At 40.6% G+C, this 17,019-nt stretch overlaps 1 long non-coding RNA gene across 2 annotated transcripts; it reads right to left on the bottom strand.

Annotated features, from left to right (window-relative positions):
- Window positions 1-1,904: 1,904 nt before the first annotated feature.
- Window positions 1,905-14,099, bottom strand: LOC104913734. Of its 2 annotated transcripts, none has more exons than XR_004161701.1 (4): window positions 13,394-14,099; window positions 11,922-12,006; window positions 2,672-2,923; window positions 1,905-2,088 (listed from the first exon to the last, which is right to left on the bottom strand). It is a non-coding gene; the product is annotated as an uncharacterized LOC104913734 (long non-coding RNA). The 2 variants fall into 2 exon arrangements; XR_795587.3 differs by lacking the exon at window positions 13,394-14,099 and adding an exon at window positions 12,774-13,378.
- Window positions 14,100-17,019: the final 2,920 nt, after the last annotated feature.

The following is a 17,019-nucleotide window of genomic DNA, read 5'->3' as shown; positions in this document are numbered from 1 at the left end:
TGAAAGGATGCTAGATTTCCATCATGTTTCATCAAGAATCAGGCCTAAATCAAATTGTTTGCAGTAACGGGAGAGAAGATTGGTCCTTAGGAGCAAACAGGTGAGGAGGTGCCCAGACAGATAGCAGTCATTTGCAATGAGTAGTGGAGATGTTCTTTGGTACAGATGCTCCATTTGTCGCCAACATGAAGCTTTAAAGTTGTGCCTGAGTACCCACCCTGGTGCAGAATGCAGCCACATGCACTTTCAGCAGAACTTTCTAGAAGTTCTATTGTTCTGACATGAGAGCTCCTTATTTTGAAACTCATGGGATGAAAAAGAGATGGTTTCTTATGAACTTGAATTTGACATTTCCGGCTATGCAGGGTGGATGACTGAGTACCATACTTGTCCTGTACAGTTATAATGTAGCTGGTTTAAATAAAGGACAGTCAAGATAGCTACAGCCCTGTAGGAAAGCACTGCAGGCTGTGTGAGTTCCACCAAATGGGGTCCATCCTCTGAGAGTCGTAGAGGAACATTCAAATAAGAAAATGTTATGCAGAAAGCCAGTGGGAAATGATATTTCACAGAGAGACAGACTAAGTTTTGAGGGAAAGATTTCTCAAATCTCTCATCTGCTTCTCAACTTCAGTGTCATCAAATTAGGCACCAAGACATCTGCAGCTGCACAGACTGCGCTGCATCCCCATGCTGCACTTACAGAATGCACTGCACTTTGACATGTTGCATGTGCAAAAAGTGTAATTGTGGCAGACTTGCAAATTGGCATGAAAGGCTACAGAATTTCATCACAAATGTAAACTTAAATCTCCAGAGGACTCACCTCCTCTTGGCACCTTTGTTTGTTTTTCTATTGTTTCTATTTCAATAGAAATATTAAAGAGAAAAGAATCAATGAGCAATCAAAGAACACTTCATTCTGAAATTATCAGTGCTTTAACAAGCTTCCCTCTTGGATATCTACAGGTGCCATATCTCAGATTAGCTCAAGTCCTGTCAGTTCCCAAGATTTTTGGTACATCACCTTCTAGTATACAACACACATTATTGCATCCAATTCTTATCCTTTCCTTTAGGTTCTTCACTCAATTCTTCTTCCTCTCACCGCATTCACTATCCTGCATTCTCCCATCTCATCTTTCTCACTGATGAATCTCTTTCATTCCTCCCCACTCACATCCCTGACTGCAGTCTGTCCCAGAGCTGGATGCCAGCCCTTCCCCTGTCCATGCTCAGGGCACATGTCTCTCCCATCTGTATTCGGAATCAGTTCATGCAGAGCCACGGTCTATCAGAGGAGCAGCACATCCACACAGATATTCTAGGTTCTTCCTGTGGCTTTAAGCCTCCTTCAATTCATTGTTAGGGCATGAGGGCCCCTGATTAATGGGGGAGGAGTAACTGAAGCAAACTGTCTCCAGGCACAAGAGACAGTTCTTCTCTTCTTCTTCTGAATAAGTTCGTAAGCCTTTTTTTTAGGCCCAGGACTTTTGACCTACAAGAGAAGGTTTCCTATCTAGCAGAAGCTGAGTAGCTCTGAACATTCTCCAGCATCTCAGGGTTCAGCAGAAGGGGCTGTTAGCTGTATCCTGTGAGTTTCATAGGCTTCATGCTGAGAGGGGCATCAGTAGTTCACTTGAAGTCATGAAAGCGAACATGCTTTTAATCTTCATCTGCTGGCAATGCATCTTGTTATCCACCCTGAGTCACTTTCCATCTGCACCTTTCCAATGCCATGCTGATGCATAAACAATAAAATCTTGTAAGGCATAGATCACAACTATTTTACACTGGAAACTTCTAAAGCTTATTGACTTGAATGAATTCCTGTCAAAACTGCAGTCATTAAACATAAAAGCTATAGCATGCAGCTTTTCCCTGAAAACTGGATGACAGAAAACAAGAATCACAGTTTTTTAATTCAAGGAATGATACGACTTCAAATTAGAAGTTCCTAATATTGAACATTTCTTTATGAGATGAATCTGTAAACTAGGACTTTATTGCCTGTTGAGCAGATGACCTAGTGGATAAGTCAAATCTCCACAATGTATCTCAGAAGTTCTTGGGATTGTACCAGGAAACCTAGTGAAAAAGAGAGAAGCTAATGAGACTGCCAAACACATCTGATGAGGGTATAGAAGTTATAAATTGCACATAATTTCATTCTGTATGGTTACGTAATATAAAATGCAACCTCACAATTTATTCTCTGCTGTACTGTCATTTGCTGGCTGACACTGTGTATCCTGTTTATAGTAAGTTTTACCCTAGAGAAGATGCAAACTGAATGTAAGAGATCAGCAGTAATTCTCTTCAATGACTCCTCCTGAACAGATGAGTGCTAGATGTGGGGCCTTCTATCATTCTTCTTCTTGGTTCATTTTGGGCAGAAGACTTAAGAACAGTGGCCATGGGGTTTCTTCCACTGATGATAGCATTGAAACTAGTGGATAATAGCAATGAAAGAAAGCATCACACTACTAGAGTGTGAAATTTCTTTCCTCTGAAACATAGCAAGATCAAGATCTCAGTTCACAATGAAAATCTAAAGGCAAAATTCATTGTTTGTATATGTAGGCTCTAGAGGGAAATCTGTGTCTAGATGCGTATTTTCACTTTAGTTGTGATCTGTTGCTAAATATTCTCTCTCTCTGTGTCTACTAACCTTAGAGCCCAACTGTGGAGAAGTCGTATCTTAAGGGCTGGCAGAGAACAGGCAGCTGCACGATCCCTTTCTCAAGATGGTTCTATTTTCAGCATGCCTGAAACGCTTCTCCTCCATAGGAAATGTCAGCATTGCAGTACCATGCCCACACATTACTTTGCAGGACATTCTGTATCCAGGGATTGCTCTCATTCTGCCTCTTCTCTTTTTGATTGTGCTGTGTTTTATATTCAGCTGCAGTAGAGTTCATTCCTGCAGAGACAGAAACAGAATTGGGAGAAAATTAGTGGCTGATAGGATCTAGTTCATTTTTCCTTTCCAACATCTTCATATCTAATCCATCTTTCCTTTCTAAACCTGTACTGAGAATTCCTGTCAGTCTTGTGATCAACATCACACGCTCTGTCACAGCTGCCATCACTATCAATTATTTTTCCTTGCTTAAAATAAATGGATTTTATAATTATTCATAGAAATGCATGGAATTTCTTGTTGATGATGAGAACTGGAAAAAGAAAATTGCATGTTACTACAGATTTTAAAAGAAATGTTAGATGTTTTGTATCTTATTTTTTTCCACACAGCAAGTTTTTAATTACCATTTGCAACAGCAAAGCTTACTTAATTTACACTGGCATTTATTTTGTTTGCAGTAAGTGGATGAATGACAAGCACTGAAAAGTTTGTTGTTTAACCCGATTGAACACCTATATTCTTTACAGGCCCAGTAAATTAACTGTTTCCTTAATAGTGCAACCCAACTAACTGAAAAATGGGCAAGTACACTAAGAGTAGTCCATATGGATAACTTAAAGTAGGGTATATTTTTGAAAAATTTGTGTTAATAGACCTTTTAGGAAAAAGCAAAAACCATAAATATACAAGCATATGAGATCTCTGCTCACAAACTACTACTATCCCCTGAAATTCACATTTACACACTGGTCGTTCCAGCACTGCTCAGGACCTTCCTGCAGGGGTTGAGACAACTTTCTTGCTTGTAGAGGATCTGAGAGAGGGGTCCTTTTACCTGCTTCCTTTCTTCCCCAGTAATACTTCCTAGATAACTTAGAGCAAAATTTCATACATCTTAAGAAAATACATTTCATTGAGATTTCCTCCTCTAGCAAATACTACTTTTGCTGCTGTCTCACATTTAGAGACAACATAGACGTTCTTGACCTCTTCATTCCATTTTTTTTTGTCAGAAATGCTTAGTGAAATCCTCATAGCCATATTTCACACAGAGAAAGATTAAGCTCTCCGAAGAAGAATTAACCAAACTGTGTGTCTGCAGATTCCTTACTGTTTGTTTGGGAATTCTGATATAATACCTTAATTTAAGACTAGCCTTTCTGAAAGTCTTCAGTGAACTGAAGAAGCAGGATGTGAAGGCACTGACATCAAAAGGTATAAGTTGTGGTACTTTCAGGAACAAACTACATCAAAAGGAACATGCTGAAGGTTTTGGGTTTGCTTGTGCAGAGCTCCGGAACAGCATGCTGTCCATGCTCAGCACTCCCACTCTGGAAACCTGGATTTTGAAACGTCTGTACATTCTCTACTTTGGCTACTCTGCTTATCCAAGCAGACCGTGTTACTTGCATGGTTCTTCTTTTTAGTCCTACAGAAGATTTGACTGCTAGTTGCAGTGTCTTTTATACTTCAAAGACCTATTGAAAATGCATACAGTTGTTTGCCATCTCTTGAATTAGCACTGTCCTCCCTGTGCTCTGCTGTCAGTCGACGCAGCACTGATAGCACAGTGGTGGTCTGACTGTTGCTGAGTATGGACACAGCTCAGGGCAGCTCTGTGAGGAAGAGCCACTGCCTTGAAATCGCAGGGCTGCGCGTGTGCTGCTTGTAAGGGGGCTGTGGGTTGGACATACCTGTGCTACAGCTTGCCAGAAGTGGGAGACTGAAGCTCCCTCTGAGCCTGAGAGAAGGAAACCCCCAGCTCTCCCATCCTGGGAGAGGCCCCATCCATCTCTGCTACCCCCAGGCTTTGCTCTTTGTTCATGGTCTTCTGAACCCTGTGCTCTGAACTGCCAAGGACCTCTTGGCCAGACCTACAAACACTGGGATGCAGGGCTCCATGTGCACCTCAGGGCACCAGAGTGGTGAAGAAGTTTGTCAGAGCAATGCTTACAGGCCTCACTCTGGGAGCCCATTTGTACTGTGTCTTGCCAGAGGCAGGTGCCCACATCAGCACCCGCAGTGTCCAGTCCCAGATAGGCAAGACTTTGTATATATCCTGTGGACATCATTTCACATTGGTTTGCTCTGAGCTCATCCTGGACAGGACATTTCCATCAGCTTACCCATCTAGGGGTGAGTTCTAGGTTTGGGCTCCAAGAAGGAACCTGGACATCAGAAAAATAGGCACGACAGTGCAAGAGTCACCTTTGGAACATGTTTTCATGCACATGGCAGTGCCTGATGCTGGATTTTGCATCACATTCCATGCATCATTTTTCTAACCTTGTCCCTGTGTTTTTCACTGAACTCTATTAATGATCAAAATGCCAGTGACCAAGAGAAGAACTTGTTTAGTTCTGAGACAGTTCAAATTTGCTCAATAATAACTGTCACATATTTACTGTGGCTGAACCTGTAAATAAGGAATTTTGTCTTTGCTCAATAGATTCTACTTCATTTTTTTACATGCACAAGGATACTGTGTTTTTAGCTGTTAAAGTTAGAAGACACTTTTTAAACTTCTGTTCTCACATTGAGTAACAAATGTTAAGATTTGCAATTCCTTGTTCATTATTAGTGTCATAAACAATATCTTTAGGTATCTAACAATTTTTAAGAAATACAGTATATATATCCATTTGCATTTGTATTTATCTTCTAACCATGGAAATCACCTCAAAAGCTCTATAAAAAGCTATATTACAAGAGCTGATACAACGCCAATACAGTAACCTGAACTAGAGTAAGTTCCTTGTTTCTTCTACTCAAGAAAAAATATTTCCTGGTTTAAGAAGCAATGGGTTTTATGAGTTTTAGTTTTTGGCACCAGCATTTGTTATTTTTCAGGTACTTCTTTACAAACCTCAGAGCATCATTGTGGTGAAGATCAACGCATTGATCTACCCGCATTGCAGACAAAATTTTTGCATCACTGTGTACAAAATAATCTGTCTTGGATGGATCAGAAAGTCATCAGAAAATCATGGAACCATAGAATCATAGCATCACCAAGGTTGGAAAAGACCTCCAAAATCAAACAGTTCAACTGTCCACCTACTGCCAATATTCCCCTCTAAACCATGAAACAGCCACAAAATTTGTAAGATACTAAATATATATATATATTTTATCCGTTTACAATTATGTCTTTAGGTAAGTTTGCTATACAGTGCTTCGCCAAAGAATGTTGTCCAAAAATGCTTTGATAAAAGAAAGCAGAAGAATCCAAAACATCTACCTACCAAATACTATAAAATCTCCCAGGAAATCCCCTGTCCTGTCCTCACTGAAAGTCTCAAGTTAAGTGTATTAGTTCTGTAGGACTGTGTAAACTAAACAATATCTGTTTATCTAGAAGGGGTTGTTTCTGTCAGCTGGAATTTTCAATCAATTTTTCACAGTATGTTTCAAACTTAAAATTTCTCTCTGGAGTGCTGTGGAACATGAGAGGAAAGTTAACAACTTGATAATAGACTAGTAAATAAGAACGTGTGATGTCATAAAACACAACACCCTAACAGTGCCTAAATGTTAGGCAAGTTAACTGCAGGTAATTTTACTATATTCTCTTCCCTTTTTCTGTTTTCATACCTACTGCACCAAAGATAAGACTGAGCCTGATAACATGCATTTAATGTGAAAGTAAGTAAATTCATTTTCCACAGATCACAGGCAGCAGAAGGACCAGTTAGAGGTTCATTGATGATAATCATGAGGAAGAAAAGAGACAAATTTGGTTTAGAATAAGTTTTTCATGTACTGTAAAATGGTAAAACACACCTGGATTAATTGCAAAATTGTCTGTTCATGAGTAGAAGACTCAAGAGATTTAGAATACTGTCTCATTCTCAAATAGGGTGCTGGTACATAAGTATTCATAATAAAACTATTATGTAAAAACTGTTATTGAAAATATCGTACTACTTTAAATACCAGAAAGGTAAAAACTATGGGATTTCATCACTCATGCAGAAAACTATTTTCTAACTGATGGAAAGTGTTTTCTTCCCCATTTAGAGTCCTCTTCTGGCTTGCCTTCAGTAAAGTACAGTCATGACTTCTTCAGATGCTGAGATGACCAGTCTTCATAAGCATGTCATACATTTTGTAAGAATAAGAATTAAGTGGATAAGTACCCTTTGTGGATAGAGAATATGACAGAAAGGCCCAAGGCATCAAGAGTTACATGGAAAGGAAGATAGTTCACTCTTCCCTTCTGTTTTGCAGGAAAGCAACTAGGAAGCATCAAAATGAACTTTCAGTTGAAACATTTAAAAAAAGGCAAAGAGAATAATAAACTGTGTAACACTTAAGTCCTGAAAGTTCATTATCAGAGAAAAACACATGTCCAAAATATCAACGTCAATGAAGAACATAAGGAGATGAGCTCATGCAAAGTCCATCTCTCATGTCAAAGGAAAATTATACCATGTCCAGCTCAAGAAAGCCTTGAAGAGCCTTTAGTCTGATCTGGGACTCTTCAGTCCCTAGAAAGTTTCAGATCATTTTATTTTAGATTGTTGAGTGACTCCAATCACATTAACATTAGAAAATAAAATAGATTTTGGCTGTTTCCCATATCAGAAATGACTAACTTGATTTAAACATGATATTCTTAAATAGAATAAGCCATGATATTTTGTCCATATCTGTATTAGTCCAAATCAGATATCAAATTTTCCTGAGGATAACTTCAACAAGTCCTGAAAGGGTTTAAATGCTAAATTTTCAGGGGTTTTATCTGGATATCGATTCTCTGATCTTCCTACACTCTAAGGATGCTTCAGTTCACTGTGCATTTCCTTCAGAATTTGACTTCTCTGCAATTCTTGAGCGCTAAGAAAACTCTTTTTTGTCACAGATCACAAGAATCAGTCAATCCTGATCATGTATGTCTATTTCTTGCTCAGTTCACTCATGGGGCTGCCCTGTGCCAGTGGATCTGCTGCTTGACTACATGCTTTCTGATTCTTTGGTTTGACAAGGGGGAATCCAGTGCAGGGAAGACTGTGAACACGAAACGTGTCAGCCAGTACTTTGCAACAATTGCAGCCAGTGGGGAGAGGAAAGAAGGAGGAGCAGTCTGGAAAAATGCAGGTACATCAATAGATACAGGCTTGAATCAATACTTTGTTTTGTTCCTAGCATGAGTTTTGTGAAGTATAACCTGTAATAATTGACATCCTGTATGGACTGCTTGAGGATCAAATCATCAGCATCAAACCACTGCTGGAGGCCTTTGCAAATGCCAAGACTGTGAGGAATGACTACTTTTCATGCTTTGTAAGTGGTTGCTTTGGCCAGAATCATTCCTTCTCATTACTAGATTAATAATGGATAGTGTTATTCCACATAAGGAGATGTCCAAAGAATCAATCCAGGGTAAAATATGTGCTTTTTTTCCCCATAAGAGGTCAAATTCATCAGAATCTACTTTGGGGCCACAGGCAAACTGGCTTCTGCTGATGTTCAAACTTGTAAGAGGGATTATTAAAGAACATATGTTGCAGGCATAGAAAAAAGACAACAGAGAAAAAAGTATCTTCAGTACAATTAATTAAAAGTCTTTTTTTTTAGTCTTCAGAATGCAAATACATATTTCTGAATGACTATTGGGAGAACAAAGTGGAAAGAGGCCTCATATTTGTCTGAAAAGACCTACTGAACAGTGAGAACTGCATAGGGCATTGTGAGTACTACTCCTTAAGAATATTCTTTTTTTTTAAACTCGGCAGTCCAATGGCCTTGAGCAGCTGTGCATCAGCTTCACCAATAAGAAACTGCAACAGTTCTTCAACCACCACATGTTCGTGCTGGAACAGGAGGAGTACAAGATGGAAGCAATTGAATGGGCATTCATTGATTTTGGGATGGACCTGGCTGCCTGTACTGAGCTGATTGAGAGGTATCCTTCCTATTCATATGCATTAATGTCTGAGTTCTCTAGTTAGTGAAAGATAAATAATGAACTGGGTATATTGAATTAAAATGTTAAATTTAGTTAATAAGTTGCTCTGTATTTTTGTGATTAGTCGTGGCAAGAAAAAGTTTCTGTTTCCAGGCTTTCTCAGATCTTTTCCATAGAGGCTTCCTGACTTTGACTCTTCTCACTTGAAGAAAGAGAATTTAATGTTAAAAGTGGAGTTATAAACTCTTAAAGTCCTAAAGCTGAGGAAGATCATATACTACAAAGAGAAATCGAAACGAGTGTTCTTTTTTTCACATGGCATATTATTATACTCAAACTAAGATATGAAAAAGAGAAATATTTCAAATGGTTGAGGATGCTGTAGTGCAGATTTTTTTTCATGCACCTCTTTTTTTAAGCTCAATACGAACTTGCAATACATCAGCTTCTTCCTGCAAATTAACAAAATTCCAAACATTTTTCCAAAATGAGGTTAGGAACTTGTGAATATTTCAGCATTGCTGCCACGCACCACTCATAAATGATGGAATAATTCTGAGAAACAGAGAGACTTTTGCAAAGATCTTTGCATAGAAAAGCCTAGGTTTTCTACTGATTCATAAGAGCAGGCACAGAGAGTTGTTCATTGTTTCCACAGCCACAGTTTTGGGATACTAAGTGAGTTATATCCCAACCCCTGTAATAAAGAAATTATGATGACAGAATAGCCAAATTGTATTTTCTGTTAATAGATGGACAAAGACAAATGAAGGATAAAGCTATCTGCATTAATATGAAAACATTACAATCCAAAGATTAACTCTTTTCCATGGTTGAAATTCAGACGGCTATAGGGAAGAGATCTTTCACATTTGTTCTAAACTTTATCTTGCAGTCTCACAGGAAAACTTAAATAAGCTGATGACAAACCTATGCAGCACTCACCCCTACTTTGTCTGCTGCATCATCCCAAATGAAAAAAAAAAGCATCCGATAAGGGGTTCAACAGGTGGAAAGAAGAACTTCTGAGTGTCAAAATAACAAATAGTGGTGTTTGGCAGGTACTATGGAACATGAACTGCTGCTACATCAACTGTGGTGTAATGGTGTGCTAGAATGGATCAGGATTTACAGGAAAGGATTTCCCAGTAGAGTCCTGTATGCTGACTTCAAACGGAGGTAAGAGTGAATTAAGAATTAAGTGAAGTAAGAATTAAGTGAAGTATGGACTTCCACAAGAGTAGAGAGGCCTTGCAGACAGATTTTCATACAGCACAGGGCAATCACCAACTGTATAAAATTTAACAAGATCAAGTACCAAATTCTGCATGTGGGACAGTGTAATCCTGGATATATGTACTGGTACAGGACAAAATGCCACAGAGCAGTCCCATGGAAAGTAATTGGGAGGTTTTGGCAGATGGCAAGATGAATTTGAGTCAGTATAATGCCCCAGCAGCCAAAGTGACCAAATGTATCCTGGGATGCATTCAGAACAGCACTGCTAGTCAGGAAAGGGAGGAATTGTCCTGCTCTGTGCTAGTGTGGTCTCATCTTGAACACTGTGTGCAATTCTGGGTGCCACAATATCTAATCAGGAAAAGGACATTAAAGAATCTCACAAGACGTAACAGTTTTGGCCATGTGGTTCTTTATCATGTTTGGAGGCTCTACTTTCTTTGGGGTATGCTGCAGTTAGGGTTGGACTGAGGGATGGACTGAGGGTTCTGTGGTCTATTTTATCCAGGTAAATCAAACTAAAATTGCCAAGGGCCACACCCTTTAACTAGAAGCTCATGAATCTCTGTCAGTGCTCAACATCTCAGGGTTTCCCATCCTTGGGATGGGATTCAACACAGACTTATATGCATCCAGCTGAAGCAGCAAATACCACAGAAGTTTGGGGTTGTCTGGGAGTTCATTGTTTCTGCAGTCACAGTCCCCATCTAAGGGCTTATCACTAGTGTTGAAGACAGTGACAAAGAAGGCATTAAATATTTCTGCTTTATATGTGTCCCTGCTTGTAAGCTGACCATCCTCATCAACTGATGGGTGGGTGGTTTCTCTGGTCCTTGGTTTGCTGTTACCATATTTTGAAAAGACCTTTTTGTTGTCCCTGGCCGGTTTCAGCTCTAACTGAGTTTTGCACAAATTTTCTCCTTAGAGTGGCAAGTAGCAACTCTGTAGTCCTCCTGGATTGCCTGGTCTCTCTTGCAGTAGGCATACTCTCATTGGTGTAAGGATCTATCACTGGTAGACTTTATTAGAGTGAGCTGGAAATCTCAACAGGACAGGGGATGCAAGCACTGTTAGATCCCCGGATTACTAGCCTCCCACAGTGGGCACCAGCATCCTATGACCCTTGTGGCTGGCTACCTGGAGTTACCATCATTTTTTCTGCTGGCACTGGTCTGCTTTACACAGCTGACTTGCTCTTCAAGTGAGCAGGGCCTTGTACCTGTCCCTATTGATCTGAGATGGTTGACATCCAATGAGCTAAAAGAGAAAATCTGACTGCCCTAGTCAACTGTAAGCATGCAGATGAGCCTTTAGAGTGACAAGAGCTCTCTGGCTTCCTGTTCTAAAAAGAGCTGTGTAAAACATCACTGCGAAATATACAGCCCCCACATAAGTAAGGGTACGTGTGCTGCAGCTCTTTCTGGCATTCATCAGTTGCTCTCTAGAATCCCACAGATGCTTTAAGCATTAAAGTTAACAGTGTCAATATTGTACCCTTCCTTAGCTGTCCAAGAGTCAGTCAGATAAGCCAAGCCTTTATACAGCCACAGTGGGACATTTCTGATCAGCAAAGGAACAAAGGGACATGTCTTCCTTCTTTCAGGAATAAATTATGTCTGTTTTTATTGCTTATTAATTAATTTCTAACCTACCCTAACCTGCTCTTACACAAGAGACCTGCTCCTCTCCTCACCTGCTCTGTATCAATAGTCATCCACTTACTTTCATGGCTGATGGAAGGAAGGGATACTCACAAGGTCACCTTCTCAGCCAGGATCCACTGTCCAGCAATGACTGGTTAGCTGAGAACATGAGAGGTGTCTGAGCAAGTGTGCGGATTGAACAGTTGTTCATCTGAAGTCTATCTTCAAATGACAGGTCTGTCCTACTAGCCTCTCTGCTTACCTGTCTGGTTAGCTGATCTGGTTCTTCTCCAGTGAGATGCTCAGTGGAGCTTGGGCTGCAGGAAGCCATGTAAGAAGGTCAACCACTGGAAAGAAAAGATACAAACAATGCAAAAAGCTGTGATTCAAACTCCCTATAAAAAAGTTGCATTCACTTCCCTTTTCCCTTCTTGCAGGGAAGATCTGCAGAAATTGTTCTCTGGGTGGAGAAGCAAATTTAGGAGATGGCATCCCAGTCTCTCCATGGCTATCCTGACATAGGGTATGTCTTAATCAAATAACCCTCAGACTCCTACATGAAAGAGTTATGTTTTGCTAGGAGTGGAGAAAGTACTCATTTTTAATTCCACATGACTCAATGCCCATAAGCAGAACAGACAGATTCTTAATGGGGATCATGTGCCTCTACCATGCCCCGGTTCAAGCAAGCACTCAGCTGTGGTTCAGCACAAAGGCAGGGAAGAGGAGTTGTTCTCCAAGGGATTAAAGTGCCAGCACTTCTGTTTGGCTGGGGCCAGCATTCCTGGGAGGTCTCCTTTTACACAGAGGGCAGCAGAAACATTGCTGAACTTGTAGGCATTCTCTGTCACACTGCCCATCAGATACGATGACATCTCTTTCAGCACGCATAACAAATAACGGTAGCATAACTGACAGCACCATTTGGAAGCTGGACTTCTTGCCATAGGTGTTTTCAAACATTTCTTGCTTCTGCTTATACTGAAAATTCTTTTGCTTTATCTCTAAGCTCCTTCCTTAGTTCTGTGCTGAGCAAATGCAACCCAACTCGTTACTTGAATGGAAGTTTACAAAGACTTCATTTTTTCACCTATGAAGTGCCATGAAGCCCCACCTGTGGGCAACAACATCCATTAATGCCGTGACAAGAAATCCACTGTGTGAAACAAATCACAGACTCCGGAAGCATATGGATGTTTTAATGACAAACTAAAATCTCATCTCTGCTGTAGCTGCCACTTCAGAAACCAGCATTCTCTGCTTTGGTACGCATCAGCTTGAGGCCACATTTTCCATGTCACACTATCCACTGGTCATTCACAGGATGCAATGATCTCTACAAGCATATTCTGCTAAGCCTGGCAGCATGGCTGATAACAACACTGGCATGCTGCAAATCCTTCAGGGAATGCTCTTCCCAGTCTATCAGAATCACAAATTCTATTCCACTTTTCTAGACTTAGCAGAAGAGGAATAGGTCCAACTCCGTTCCACACAAGAACTTAAAAAAACATTGAGAAAGTGTCTGACTCCATCCCACCCTCTGATCTTTCTAGGGGTGGCTGATTCCTTTACTTAGGAATATGTTCAAGACTGAACTGTCTGTGTAACATTTGAGTGAAATAATGGCTCCAACAGGAACTGAGGGAGAAGCCCTCTCTGGATGGGAACAGGCACTGTGGGGCCCAGGGAACGTAGATGCTTCTGCAAAGACTCCAAAGGCCAAGCTGAGACCTTGTACAAACCAGGTTGAGGCCTGGAAGAATGTCCACTGGCTGGTATGAATTGGAATCCCTCCTGCTGTGTGCAGGACCAAGAGGTATCTTCATGTTCACTGGCAGTCACAGGCCTCACTGCCAAGAGAAAGAACCATGCTGCATGAGAAGCTGGTGGGCAGGCCTGAAATATGTTTGACTTGTGCTCTGCAGTTGGTTGTTCTTGGGGGCACCTCCACCAAAGGCAATCATGCCAGAGTGGGAAGGAAATGTTAATGTTGCATGCAGGTAATTGATTTCTTTCAACTACACCCATTGAGCTGCACAGACTTCTTGCTCTCCGGTTGCTCCATGGGTCCTGCTATAGCCAGGAGATCTTGAGGAAGTCACTCAGTCATCAGCTGAAGGGATTAGCTGGAGGAGCCAGCTAGGGCTGCCAGCAGGACATGAGCAGGAAGGGGCTGCAGAGATAAGGAAGGAAGGCCTGGAGAGATTGGAGGAGGAAGGGGTACATAGCTGGAGGAGGTCCTGGGAAAGGAGCAGCTAATGAGAATGATCAGGCAGGAACTAGGAATTGTAGAAAATGGGGCTGTGATCTTCTTCCAGCATGTCTGGATGCCCTCTTCACTGTAGGGAATGTCAGCGCCTGTATCCATGGATTTCTCACATTCTGCCTCTTCCAGCTGTGCTGTGGTTTCCTTCTAGTACCACTGGACTCCAGGCTCTACAGCAATGAAAACAGGGATGTCAGAACATCTATAGTTGTCAGGATCCCTCTTCTCTTCTCCCATCAGGACATGGCTGCCTCCTCCTGAAGACCCCTCCCTTGTCAAGGACAAGTGCTGACTTGGCTGCCCCATACTTGGGCAGAGGAAGTGGGTCAGAGTTTTCTGGGCCCTAACTCACTGAAAATTGTGAAGCTCAACCTTTGTGGATTCTGAACCAACAACCTCCCTTGAGAGACTCCCAGTGTCTGGGAAACCTTTAGGTGCGTGCGTGCAAAAATTAACCACTGCTTGAAAGAAAAAGGAAATGAACTCAAACCAATGTTATGTTTCCCTGTAGCCTTCTGGGATTGCCCCTGTGAGTCCTTTCACTTTCCCTCCAGGAACCTTCTGCCCCGTGGAAGAGGGCAGTTCAAGGATATGCTGCCACCAAACTTTCGTTGGTATTTAGTTCCCAAAGGAGGAGTCATCTTATTGAGTAGGTAACATGACTGGTATCAGGGCTTCTCTGGAGTTCATTTCTGTTTTTGCATGCTTTGTATTACAGTGAAATTTCTAAACCTGAGCCTTGAATTCTGTAATGCTTAACACCTTCAGACTGTCATCACCACTGGGTCTGAGCTACCTAGCTACTGTATCTGCACTACAAGTCAATTAACAGAGAGATATGGAGACACACCTGGTGGCACTTGCAGAAGTCACTCAGTGCTGGAAGTAGCACCATTTGATGGAGAGTCTTTGTGGTATTTAATTGAGATGGTTAAGCAGAAGTATTTTCAGTGTGAAGACTGAGCCACCATTTGAAAGAGCATTGAGAATTTTGCTTGGAGGGTTTTTCTTTCTAAATCTAAATGGGAGTTGTCTCCTTACCATTCTCCTCAACTCTGTGTTCACTTGGGCTTGTATTATTTATACAAGAATTGTCCTTGAACTATTCTCATGTTGTAACTTCGGAATGTGAGTAGTAGTCAGAGATTGCCCCGAGAGGATGGGCTTAATATGTACCCCTGTGGCACTGACTGCCTCTAGGCTTCTCCTGGCAGGATGCAGTGGGTTTCCATCATCTTCCTCACTCCCTCTGCAGGGGGCCCAGGATGGAGCTCTGGATTTGGTCTCCCATCTTGGGCCCCAGAACCAAAACCATGGATGGCATAGTGCCAGAGTCCTCTTCATGCACAGGTCTATACCTGGATATAAGATCAAATTAATCTCTTCTTGGAGCTTTTAATAACCAAAATGTCAACTACCAGCAGCAGAGCATGTTTAGATCTGACAGCATTTAAAGCAGATCAAGTGACAGTGCCCTCTTCCTATACCTAGGTTAGTCACTTTCCAGGACTTCCAGCAAATTCCTTTCTTAGAGCATTAGCATTGTACAGGACTGCCTATCACCTCTCAAATTCTGCTATAAGCATTATCGTGTTGATAGCTTTTGTTGTGCTGAAAGTGTATGAATAAGTGTGCAAGATGTTTGGGATGGTATGGGAATGCTGGACTAGGAATATGTCAGAGTGCATTGGGCTGTGAATTGTATGTGAATGATTGTGTGTACAGGTTGTGGGGAGTGTCTCCTGTTTTTGAAGTAGTAGGTAGTGAAGATCTACAAGGACTCACCTTGCTTTCTGGCACTGTTGAGGTTATTGCTTGTACAAACTATCATGGGACACACACTATCTGTTTAAGCTGGGGTAACAGGGCTTGTAGTAGTGAGTGGAAATGGAAAGTATCACTATATATTTATGATTCATACACATATTTGTTGTTGAAGGTCTTTATTGGTCTAGGTTACTTTTGCCTCTAAGATGTCTTGGAGTATTTTCAGTAAAAGTGAAGAAACATAAATAACTGACTGTTAATGACTTCTCTGTGAGAGAGTATAAGTGCTAGTCATTAAATGTTATGCATTTCTTCCAAATCAGCTCTTAAAAAATCACTGAATATTTTAAAACTAGAACTGTTTTGAAAAACGCTATATCATTTTTTTCCTTTGAGTATGAGGTACTGCAAGTAATTTTTTGTTTTAGACTAAATGAGCCTTTCCTTTAGTATCAGTTATGTCTGACTATGAAAACAGCAAAAATTTCCCTAGCTTGCATTTTTTGATTATCTAGTTTTTACTGAGGAGTCAATTTTCACGCTCTAAGTACAGATGACATGCCCCAAATTGAATTCTTATTCTGATATGCTGTATCATTGATTTCCTTTTTCTAGCACTGTTAAAGTCAATGTCCTGGCCCAAGATATGTGTTTGTTTTTCTTATTTTCCATTTAAAGTGGAGTGAATTAGTAAAGAACATTCAGAATATCTCTTTCATAAACTGTGTTTTCTCATACTTTAAAGATATTCCTTAAATTCACATGATTGTATATGAAAGATATTTTGCATTATTCCCTTTTTACTACTAATATAATTGCAGTACAGAAATGTCAAACAATTTGACCTGACTCACAGACTAAACTGTTACCAGAATGGTGAAACAACCTATAAATTCTACATCCAAGTTCTTTAAGTGTTTTGACTCATCAAAATTCCCTTATTAACAGCCCTGTCAGACTATTTATAGTAAATGTATCCATAGGAGTGGTAAGGTATAAAACATTTCTAAATATATCTCGTGAAATCAAATGAAAATTATGCCATTAGTTATGTTTGCCAGACAGTTTTGCCAAAGAAAGTTTGCCAAAATATATTTTGACTGAAGGAAAGGGAAACATCCAAAGCATCTGCATACCAGACTCTATAAAAGTCTCTATGGAGTGCTGTGCCCAGTCTTGACAGAAAGTTTCAAGGTAAGCACATGGCTCCTGTGAATTTCTGGGCAAAACCTTTTATTCTGTTTTACTTCCTATAATCCTTGGATACCTACTTCTACAAGGAACCGTATCTATTACCAGTATAGGTTTGAAGGCTTTTTTTTTT

This window comes from Meleagris gallopavo, chromosome 20, assembly GCF_000146605.3.
Source record: "Meleagris gallopavo isolate NT-WF06-2002-E0010 breed Aviagen turkey brand Nicholas breeding stock chromosome 20, Turkey_5.1, whole genome shotgun sequence".
Lineage (NCBI taxonomy): Eukaryota > Metazoa > Chordata > Aves > Galliformes > Phasianidae > Meleagris > Meleagris gallopavo.
The sequence above is the reverse complement of the archived record's forward strand: the minus strand, read 5'-3'. Positions and strand labels throughout refer to the sequence as shown.